The sequence below is a fragment of the Pinus tabuliformis genome, chromosome Q (genome assembly GCF_031772625.1).
Source record: "Pinus tabuliformis cultivar Carrire ecotype Pingquan chromosome Q, CPIR1, whole genome shotgun sequence".
NCBI classification, from domain to species: domain Eukaryota; kingdom Viridiplantae; phylum Streptophyta; class Pinopsida; order Pinales; family Pinaceae; genus Pinus; species Pinus tabuliformis.
Window position 1 is genome coordinate 1,371,509,806 of NC_142296.1, and position 12,598 is coordinate 1,371,522,403.

Sequence of the window (12,598 nt, forward strand, 5' to 3'; positions counted from 1 at the left end):
AGTTTTATGACTAAAAATTGTGATAATGATAATGATAATTCTATTGTTTTATATTGGTTGTGGGTACTAGTTTGTAATGGTATATAAGCTTTAATATATCATGATTCTTATTTCAAAAAAGATATCCATCAAGGTAGTGCCCTTACTAACATAATGGTCGATTGGTTGCAAAGTGATTGTGTGTTAAGTTGTCCTTCCTCTTTCTCCTTTTTGTAGCATGTGTGAATAATAACATCAAAATTAACAATGCAATATGCATGTCTTGTGGTGCCTTATAATAGTTTCTATAATTATAACATATGCTTCACTTTCACCCCACAACAGTTGGGAGTATTAGTTTACAAAAACAAAAAAGCCTCATTATAGCATGATCCTTATGCCAAGAAGGGCATACATGAAGATAATGGCTGCTTGTCAACATAATGGTTAATTCGTTGTGGATGGATTAATTATGTTTGCCTACTCAGTTTTCCCCTCCCTGGTTTATGTGCGTGTGTGTGAATAATAACAATTGGATTTATCTTATCGTGTCTTTGAATAGCTTCTATAAGTATAAAACCTCAACTGTGTGTGTGTGTGAGAGAGAATAATAACTATTGGATCTATCTTATCGTGTCTTTAAATAGATTCTACCTTTATAAAACCTCATTTCCTTCCATCCCACATTGGTTTTGAGGATTGATCCACAACAATAATAAGTCTTTGTATACCAAGATTCTTATGCTAGTGAGAGCACCCACAAACATAGTGACCCACTACTAATTTAATGGTCGATTGGTTGTGAGGTGATTATGCTTGCTTTCTTAGCATTTCCCTGGTGTATTTGCTTGGCATTCCCTTCCTTTGTTTGTGTGGCTTATGTGCATATGTGTGTGTACATTGTGGCATGTCGGAATCACTTATATGCATGTGACATGTACCTCCTTCCCTTTCTTTCACTTTATTTAGAATATAGTTCATGAGTTTGAATCAGGCTTTAAAAAAGTTGTAAGTGTTCAATAACTCATCCTTGTTAAAATACCTCTTATGTCCCAAGAAATTTGTGGTGCCACATGATGGGGTGACCAACATCCTCTGTTACCATTTGATTCCTTTGGAAGGAAATATGGGTTTTATTCTTTGTCCTTCACTTATATCAAGACAAGGTTCTTTGGCCTCGGCTCCTTCTTCATCTTGAAGTTCTTACTTGCTTTGCTCTTTGGAAAAATGTTAATGTGAGAGCACCCAATTACTTCTCTAAACTACTTGGAAAGAGTTATCATTGTAGTACATTAGATGTGCCCATGCAAATGTGAACACTATGATGGGTCATTAAAATTTATCATGATCCTACCAAGTGTCTAACTTATTGATTTATAAGTGGTAAGCCTAGGCCCTATCCAATTCACCGACATGGATCCTCTAAAGGATTTAATAAATTGAATTGTTGTCCCTACAAATGCTTACAAGACTGGGAGTATAACAATGCACATAAATTCTCTTGGTAGCCTATGTCTCTATGTTGTTCTACTTCCAATTGTTTACTTTGTGTATTGTAGTGATTGAATCAATGTTTAATTCAGTAGATTAAATTCCTCTTACTTCAAATCTCAAATATCGGTACATGATGTTCCATCCCATAGCCTACCCAACTCCCTTATCATCCTTATTCAAAAAAAAAAACAATTATGTCATGACTAAATTAAACAACAAGAATCCTAATGGCATTCTTCCCCCGAGGCAATTTTTTATTTGGAAAACAAGGCAAAGTAAATAATGACTCTCATTTGCTATAGCTTGTATTTATCATATTAATTTATGCAACCCATTTAATCCAACATTGTTTACGACAACACTCCAACAATTAAGGCATAGATCAAACTCAACATCTTTCCAACATTAAGTCCTATAAGTATTCACATATGGAACATAAACTTCAAATGTCATGAAGAGAGGTCAAAGAGTGTGTGAATTCCCAATTGCTTCCAAAGTTTGTTGGAACAATTCACACTATAAATGTCTTTTGTGGATGTATATAAATACCCATTAAATACAATGTGTTCTTAGTGAATGAAGATACAAAGACCATAAACTAAATTATACCATCTAATAAGATAATAAAACTATCATTTCATAAAGGTACACAATTGAAATGGATGGCTGTAGAAGGTTGTTCCACACATGGCATTGAGTATTAGCAACTCACTCAACTTTTGGACAATTCCCAAACATCAAAAGGAAGGCATACAACTCCCTTGGAGTGCCCAATAGCCTAGAATAGGGAAGAGTTATTGATTTTAAAATAATACGAATAGGAATTCAGTTGAAAATTTGCAATAGCCATGTTATTATAACCATTTATTTCAATGTACAAAATTGAAAGGAGGATAAATTTTTCTTGATTATTGTTGTTAACTCTACCATTAGTAGAAAGCTATACCAAGCAAAAATTATCAACAAAATGTGAGATTCATCATATCAATCCATGAAAACATAACCAAGAACGATAATATCTTCCCACATCAATTTCTCCATAGTTGCACAACAATCACAAAGTAATTCATTACACAATGAACACAACATTTACCCCATAAACCCAAAATGGGAAAACCAACATTTGACTAGTTTCAGTCAATCTTTTGTTTATCCACAAATTTGTGGGTTACAACTCAACCTAGATCTCTACTTTTTACATAATCCTCTCACATGCATTTCATAGTTGCATTGAACATTCATTTATGGACAAAAAAGTGGCAATTGAATTTGCATAAACCATGTCCAACATAGCAATAGGTACCACTTTGCTAATTAGAATACATGTATCACCTTGCCCAAGTAAGATTCTATTGGCCCCATGCATAATCTGCAACACAAAACAAGTGTTGATGACCATTTTAAGCCTATATACTATCAACATAGATTCATTTTTAAAGCCCTTCAACGCAATCCTTGTCACACTCAACCATGTTCAAGTCCCCTCAATGGATCACACAGTCAATAGGAGTGCTCATGCAATCAGTGCCACACATGTATTTTCCTAATTGGATCCCATCACAATCTCCACCAAAGATCTAATTATTTATGCCTAAGTTTGTAGGAGAAACGTGCGTTGTTGGGTTCATTTAGAAGGCCAAGAATCCTTGACTCTTTAGCTTCCCTTAGATCCAACACCTCTTCCTTTAATATGTGTGTGTGCGCTCTTCATGCTCATATTTGCATTGCAGATTTATATGGTGTAGTGGACATTGGTTGCAATGGCACAGGGCCCTTCATGCTATCAACAACCTATCCAATCTCATCATTTTCAATTATGTATCCTTCTTCTATTGCTATATAATTGATTTGTTAAGCACCTTCCATAAATTTGAGGTGAAAGGTAATCGTTTTCTTTTGCAAATCCAACTCAAATTACTAATGAGATCCAAATATCACATCCCTATATATTTTGGGAAAATAAACACAATTATACAAATGATTTGAAATGGATCACTAAGAAGATAAAATAGTTTGGCTTAGAATATCGAAGGCTCAAGTCAAGCAAGGATGAATACAAAGACAACAAACATAAGTCTTTAACTATAAAAGGAAGTGAAATTTTTCAAATTGTATTATTTCACTGAGAGAACGAGTGTTGGTCCAAGGGATTGAAATCAACTGACTAACGAATCAATTTGACACATCATATTGATGGGAAGTATTTGTTAAGACCAAACAAATGCTTGTAGAAATATGGTAGCATAAATGAGAACAAAAAGAAGAGGAGTGAATGGTGAAGGGAAACAATCATGTCATTCCAATGCTTAGACGTAAGTGGAAACAATATTTTTCCCTCATAAGTTCAAAGAGAGAGAGAGAGAGAGAGGAGTTCTTAAGACCAAAGAAATGCTTGTAGAAATATGGTAGCATAAATGAGAACAAAAAGAAGAGGAGTGAATGGTGAAGGGAAACAATCATGTCATTCCAATGCTTAGACTTAAGTGGAAACAATATTTTTCCCTCATAAGTTCAAAGAGAGAGAGAGAGAGAGAGAGAGAGAGGAGTTCTTAAGACCAAAGAAATGCTTGTAGAAATATGGTAGTCAAAATGAGAACAAAAACAAGAGGAGTGAATGGTGAAGGGAAACAACCATGTCATTCCAATGCTTAGACTTAAGTGGAAACAATATTTTTCCCTCATAAGTTCAAAGAGAGAGAGAGAGAGAGAGGAGTTCTTAAGACCAAAGAAATGCTTGTAGAAATATGGTAGCCTAGTGAGAACAAAAAGAAGAGGAGTGAATGGTGAAGGCAAACAACCATGTCATTCCAATGCTTAGACTTGAGTGGAAACAATAGTTTTCCCTGATAAGTTCAGAGAGTGAGAGAGAGAGAGAGAGAGAGAGAGAATTCATCATTTTACATGACTCGGTCAATCGAACAACTAACAAACTAGGAGCATTGATTGAACTTGATTGGTATGGAAGTTTGATGGCATGAAGGGTGCATAGGCACTTAGCCACGTGGGTGAAACAATTTAGAAATGAATGTCACATCCTTTGTGTCAACTTCACTTGGATGAAAATAATTACAACCCAATTATCTGCCATGATGGCCTTTTGATTGTTGATTCATATGTAACCTTTTGTTGTAAACATTGCTAAATTAAAATAATTCTTTAAATGAAATTATTATATTAAATATTTTTTGGTTAAAATTTCATACTGAAAAAATTACAATTCTACAAATTCCACCACCTCTTCCCCTCCTTTAACCCTCATTTCCTTTCCTTATATCCAAATAACCATTGACCAAACCTCAAAGATTCTACCCAAAAAGAATATAAAAACCATTTTAAGCCCTTCAAAACTCTTATACACTTATTCAAAACTAACAAAGATATATCTCACTATATGGTTAGACCTTGTGTTTACTAAATTATGTGTTACTATGGCAAATAATTCGTAGCGCAAATATGCAAACATTTCAAAGCCCACCTAGAACATATAGTGGACACTTGCCATAATTGTATCTCCAAATCTACTATCAATGAACACTTTCATATCTTAAAATACCTCATATGCTTTGGTTAGCCTTAAGTTCTTAAAATTGAAAAGCATCCTAATAATTTTGATAAAAAAGATGGCTATAAACCTAGCCAATACTAGAAACCTATTATACGTGGCCTTGGTCAATAAATATTTGACTTTATTTACCGCTTTTATCTTTAATCTCACATATTTTCTACCTCTTTTATTCCTAAAACCCTACACCCCAACAACTGCACTCTCCGCCCACCACATTATCTTTCCCTTTCTCGTTTTCTTCTCAAGATTGTCCCTCCATAAAAAATAGAAATCCCCCTCTGAAATTTAGCCTCTCTCTTTGATGATAAAGTTATTTCATGACCCTAAGATTTCATTGTATCTTTTTACTCCATTTATCTCCTTTCTTTATTAGCTTTTAAATATAATTTTGTATCTTCACAATCGATTTTGATTTAATTATTTTACTCAATGTAATTATCTTACTTTATTCAATTTTATGAATGGTTATTTCCATCTCTCACAATGGTTATTTCATTTCTTTATAAATCACACCTTGGCACTCTCTTCAGATATCTCTCTATAGCTTATTTTGTCGATGATGTTGGGTGGAATGTCCACTCAAAACTATGGACATTTCACACTATTGCACATAGCCAATATCCATAAATAATTTAAAGCAAAGTTAAAATTTCCAAAGGGTTTTGAATAAACCCAGTGACAATTCCAAACCAATCATGAGATGACAAATGTGTTAAATATGTCAATAGGTAAAAACCATGTAATTCCCTTCTCCCACAATACCCAAGTTAACCGGTCTGCTAGGGTAAACATGTGTCGAGAGGCTACTATGATACGATTCAACTCCCCATGTATACTCAAGGAAGTGGAACCGACAATATGTCATCTGCTTTTAAGTTTGTTTAATTTCAATGTTTTCTTCTGTCTAAAGAGAATTCAAAGTGATTGTTTGCTCTCTTTAGCTCCTTATCTTTCATTCCTGACCATTCACCTCAGTTAAAGCCATCAACGCTGCCTCCTACCTCGCCCCAAGGAACTCCCTGCAGAAGCTGTGTCCAATCCCCGCACCCAAAATTGCCCTCTCCTCAATTTGCCACCAAAAAACCCAAAAAACCCCAAATCAAACTCTTTTATCAGTTTACTAGCCTAATATCAGTGTTACCTTATTGGTCATCTCATCCATTGAAGATTTTACCGAGATAGACCAGAGAGAGCCTTCTCCTGCCCCGTAGGGCTAGCTACGAGGCTAAATGGTTTGATGTTGCCTTGAGGTTTACCTTTCTCAGCCTGAGGTGAAATTTCAAGTGCTAACACAAGGGTCCCTGGACGTTGTCATGACCATTGTGTGCCAACGTCCAGGCACTAAATTGCTCAGTTTTGTTCTAGCATCCAGGAATCATAAAACCCTAACTGAGTGTGAGCTTCATCTTGTAGCTTTGGACCCTTATGCGAGCTTCCTCCATCAAGCATGTGCAAGCCAAGAAAAAATAGAAGAGGATAAGAGAGATTTATTAATGTGTCCAATTGATGCTTCTAAACATCAAAACTCTAATTTAGATAATTGTAATGTACTCTCACTACCTATAGCCTGTTGCCGAACACTTTTGTCACTGAGCGAAATCTTTGGAATACTAAAATCTCATCTTGGAGTCCTGGACACAAGGAGAAGGAGCTGTGTGATCAACTATGACAAACCTAGTCGCTCTCTGTGAACTGCATGATAGTGATTATGGTAGCTCAGTCGCTCCCATACTATTTTGTGCAGGCGACTGGGGACCAAACTAACCGAGACTCTCGATTGCTCTCATGAAGACTCTATGCCAGCGTCCAAGGTTCCCTAGACACTGTCATGACCACTGTGTGCCAATGTCTAGGAACTAAATTGCTCAGTTCTATGCCAACATCCAGGAATCAGAAAACCCTAACTCAGTGCGAGCTTCATCCTTTAGCTTCGGACCCTTGTGTGAGCTTCCTTCATCAAACTTGTGTGAGCCAAGACAAAATAAAAGAGGAGAATAGAGATTTAATAATGTGTCCAAATGAGATTGAGGTCTATTCTATTTATAGGCTTCCACGAGGGTCCACTTGACCTGTCCATTGGTACACGTGTATAGGGCCGACCTGATCCAAAATATATGTATGAATAAAATAATTCATAAATCAACTTTCGCTTGTCCAAATGAGGTGATATTTAGGCCGATTTTGGTCCTCTCAAAAAGAGGAATTCACTGCAATCATCATATCCATAAAATGAGTAGTCTAGAGTGGAATTTTACCACATTTGCATATTTTTAACAAGATCTCGCTCAGCCATTCTATGGTCAAGTGGAATGTGGTAGTCCCACCCTGGGTTTGGATTTTGCATCATTAATGAGAGGTTATTTCTCCTTGTATTTCTATGAGTATTATATTGGTTTATATGTGGATCATATGGCAGTGAGTTCATTGGTATTTTTGTTGCTATTATGTTGGTTATATATGTGTTTTATGACAGTGGTTATGTATGACTCTCATCATGATTTTACTTGGAAATGAATGGACAATGTATTTAAGACCCAATAGATGATAATGCAACAAATGATAAGAGGGAACAATGGTTCTTAGCGATTCTCAGATAAGTATGAGACCCCTATGCTTAAATATGCTATTTACACCTATAGATTACATAATTGTGATATGCTTGACGAAATGCATGTTTGCATCATTGTTTCCCTGTTATTTTACTGTTTTGGAGATGTCACTCCATTCTGGGAAATGACCTGGGCTCTGGGCCTGAAAAAGTGGCTCAAAACCCGGGATGCTGGCATAGCACTAGAAAAAATAGTCCCTCGACACTGGCATTCCTATAGCATGAGAGCGTCTAGAGCCTCCTAGACGCTAGCAGGCTTATAACATGAGAGTATTAAGAGGTTAAGTGGTCAAAAACATCAGTGGGATCCAGGGGCTAGCTACCTGAAGAGTTGGGATGGTTCTAAGGGGTCATGTAGTTCATGTGCAAGGTTTGTATGTTATGTTTCTATCGGTTCCATTTCCTTAAGGTCACATAGGAGGTTGAATCTAATCATAGTAGTCTCTCGTCGCATTTTTACCCTAGTTGGCCAGTTACTTAGGTAGATGTGGGAGGAGACTATTACATACTTGATCTGACCCCTATTAACCATGACATGCATTTCGTCAAACATGGCACAAATATGCAATCTACAGGTCATAACATATCTGAGCATAGGTTTCTCATACTTATCTGAGATTCGTAAAGAAGCATTGTTGCTCTATCACATTAGTTGCATTATCATCTATTAGGTCATGTATTCATTGTACATTCATTTGCAAATCAAAACATGATCAGAGCCATACATCAAATCTGTCATAAAACATACTCATAACCAACAGAAATAACAAGGATATAACAACCATAATAATCAAAGATAAACCAATATATTTTACACATGAAATACCAAGGAGACAGAGCTATTATTAATGAATGCATAAGCCAACCAAGCTTGGGACTTCCACAAACCACCCGACCATAGATTGGTTGAACCAAATCTTTCTTTCATCCAATCACCCTATTGATGTGCTGGAATTTTACACCAACAGTCAAGGGGATCTCCCCGATGTAGGTTCCCAACTAGAGCCTGCATCGTGTGTGTTGGGGATCCCTTCCGGTATGTAGGCCCAACTGCCGTTCAGTTTTGTAGAGCTAGCTTCGGACAGAGGTGGGATATGAACTTAATCGAATGCATGAACTTTAATAAACACAAGAGAATAATTGACAAATATCCTGTACCACATATACCATGAATAGCCAAAATGTAAACAACACAACCTTATATAAAGTTACTATTAGCAGGACTTTAGATAAGACTTATGTATACTAGATAAATAATGCTTAACAATTGCAAATCAGTTCACAACAATCAACCATTTATAAGCGTACATAATTGTGCAGTCAAGACAGATTATACTAATACCAAAAGAAATAGTTCACCGGCATGAGTATAGAGTTAGTAAGCCAAATACCATTCATACGTAGCAAAACCAGATTTGAAGTATGAAACAGCATGTGAGGAGACCGCACATCAAATAGCTTTCAAGAACATTCGATCCATCAAGTGAAGAAAATACTCATGGCACAAGCACATAAAAATTTGAAGAATCCAATAGTGAAGATGTACAATCAACCCTTGTATTAATTAGAAGGACATCAATTCTCTCAAGTAATATATATATATATATATATATATCTCTCTCTCTCTCTCTCTCTCTATATATATATATATATATATATATTTATATCTCCAAAATAGTCCTCAACAAAAAGACCCTACAAATGAGGCATGAGGTTATATTTATAGGATAAAAGTGACCCTTGGTCTACCCTTGACTCTTGGACTACCTCATGACCTTTCATCTACCAGATGACTCTTGGCATTCTACATGACCTTTCACATTCACAAGGAATTTTGTGCTACTGTAGTACACAATGTCACAAAAATGGTTATCAATCTAATTGACTAATCTACTGATGGCAAGTTCCGGAATGTTGAGCCCGAGCTGTTCTGTCATATAAGTGCCATAGGCTGTATTCTGCCGCAATAGGAGAGATCTGTGGCTGGTCTTCATCATGTTGGTGTAAGCACTCAAGTGCTTCTGGGATGAGGATGTTCCGTTTGGCATGCACATGATTATTCAAGGTCCCCAGCTTGGTGTAGAGCCTCACTGATTCTAATGCTTGATATTTTCTCTGGTGATTGGCATATCTCCCATACAAGTTGCTTGTCTATATGTCTCTACAAACGCTTGTACTTCATTGTTGATCTCCTCCTAATTTTTTACCTGTCCAACCTCCCCTATAGAGGGGACCTCAAGTAGTTGGATCACTGATTCCAAGCCACTGAACAACTGTCTGTAGGAGGCTAGCACCCTCTCCGCATCTTTGGTGAATTTATCCTTAGACTTAATTTTGATACAAATTTGGACCCTTATTCTGCATAGTGATCCAATCTTTCCTAGAGACCACTGTCGAAGCTTCTAGGTACTTTTGAGACCATTCATGTATTTTATCCTAAGCGGCCATAGCTTCTTTGAGCATGACGACCCTCTCTTTTGTGTGAGTTTGAATGGCCATGATGGGTGCTACAATGTGCTCAAGTTTTGACATTTCCTCATACACTACTACCATGGTCTCCCTTAGGGTCTCTGTTTCTGATGCGATTACCACTTGGAATTCTGTTGAGCTTGTGTGTAATAAGCAGAGTGTTGTGTTCTCCTCCTCCATCCTTTTCTTCTCCTGTTCCGCCACGGTGGCCCTTTGCTCGGATGTGTACAACCTGTTTTGCAAGTCTACAATTTGTTTACTCATTCGGGCTACGTTGTGTTTTGTGGCGGCCACGAAAGTTGTTACGACAGAGGCGATCATTTGAGGATTTTTCGTGATATTGGGCACGATATCTGTTGCCGTAGTTACTGAAAATGGGTCAGCTGGGTTCCTGTTGCAATATTTCTTCCTCTCCTATATAATTTTGAGATTTATTTCATCAAATGTGATTTTAGTAAGATCTAAGACCTCCTCGTCTTGATCTCCTGAGATGCCCAGCTCTTGGAGGGGAAGGTGTCCACCAGTGAGGAGAGTAGTGCGACGTACATCTAAGGGAGGAAGCTCACCTTGTCCTGTGCCGAAGTTGACTGCTTTGTTTGTCTCCCCTTGTTCACTTTTCTCGGTTTCCTTTTCCTTGTCCATTGTAAGCTCTTCTTCCCATTGCCTCTTTTCTCCCTCTGCTAATGTTCGTTGCCTCTCTAGTTCCTTCTCCATGTTCTTCAGCTCTTGTTCTAATCTTTTGTTCTCCTCTTGTTTTCTCCTCTCAGCTTCCTCTGCTTGTTTTTGCTTTTCAGCTTCTTCTTGCTTTTTTCTCTCTATCTCATCTTGTGCTTTCTTTTCTTCCTCCTGCTGCCTTTTCTCCTCTTCTTGTTTTCTCCTTTTCTCATTTTGGCTCTAGTCGCCAGAGTCCTGAGATTGTTTGCTTTCCAGTTCTCTTTGCCTCTTGAGCTCTTGCTTCTTCCTTGCCAATTTGGCATTTCTTTGTATGAGCATAACTTCCTCTTCCTCGCTGTCGCTTATGGGGTCTTCAACCTCTTTTCCTTTGCATTTCCCTGATTCCTCGGTTCCCTTTGGTGTTTCGTGCCATTGTTTCTTCATGGTTGAAACTCTTTCTCTAAGGCTTACGTCCTCCTGGGAATCATCGAGGAGCTTGTCCTCTATGGCCTGTTGTTCACTTGGGCTAAGTGCCCTCATGGAGTTATACCAATTCCTAATCCCATCCTCGAGGTCCTTCTTGGTGTGGGCATAAGACCAACTGAATTTCGCCTTCTTGCAATGGGTGACCACGACTTTCTTCGGGTCATATGTCTGGTAATTCAAGGTCACGAAATGGCTTCCATTCAAAGCTTCGGCTTCTGCTTCTACCTATTTGAAGTTTTCTGTTAAGAATAGCAACAAGAAATGCTAAAAAAAAAGCATTCAGGATATTCCAATTTTAATTTGTCCCTTAATTAAAATTCGAATTTAGTCTCACTAGCTGCTTGAAAAATAATTAATTAATTCATCTTGGATTAATTAGTTGGAGAAATTCAAGCTAGAAGCCTTTGTGAAGTCATGCAACAGTTATCCCTTAAATTAAGGAGATTATCCCTTGATTAAGGAGATAAGGATGAGTTGTATTTGAGTTGTAATTAGTTAGCTCAGTTAACTGAGTTAAGTCCAGTTAAATTAGTTCCAAACAGTTTGAGATACTAATTGCTAGTTCATTCAATTAATGCATGCATGCATGAAGTTAGTGTACTCCAGATAACTGAGGATTCTCTCATAAATAACCCATGCTTGTCAGTTCAGACAAAGACCCAGTTGAGATTAAAGACAGGGACATTGTACTATTAGTTGGAGGAATTTTCCTATAAAGGAAACTCATCCATGCAGAAGGAATAAGGTTCCTTGAGGATTGTGCAGTTCTAACAGTGTGTTAGAGCAGTGTGTGAGATCAGTGTTACACTGGGTGAAGGAGATCATCCCAGAGGTAACTACGCAAGGAAATAGGAGCTTGGAGGACAGAGGAGAAGGCTTGTGAGAAGCTTTGATTGCCTGTGAGCATCCAGGAGGATTGTACTGAGAGCTGGATAGCTATGAGAGCTAAGGCTTTATATAATTCTGATGTATTTCCACCTTGTATGATAATACAGATAGCGGGGTTTTTGGCTGAGGCTTTCCCCAAAGTATTATTCTGTGTTTCATGTGTATTGATTCTTCTCTGTTATATGTATTCTGCTTGATCTTGCTCAAATCTATTAAGCTTCCGCAAGTTTGATAGTAGAAGTAGATTATAGTATTTTTCTTTGGTATATTGCATTATCGAGTTAATCTACAATCAGATTTTCTACATAGATCTCAGAGATAGATTTGTAGAGAATTTGCAGGAAATTCTACATTTTCTACCATTTATGCCCCAACAGTGAGGGGAAAAGGTGGCCATGGTTTCTTCTTGCCTTTGTTCAATATCTTCAAGAAACACTGCATCATTTGGTAACAGA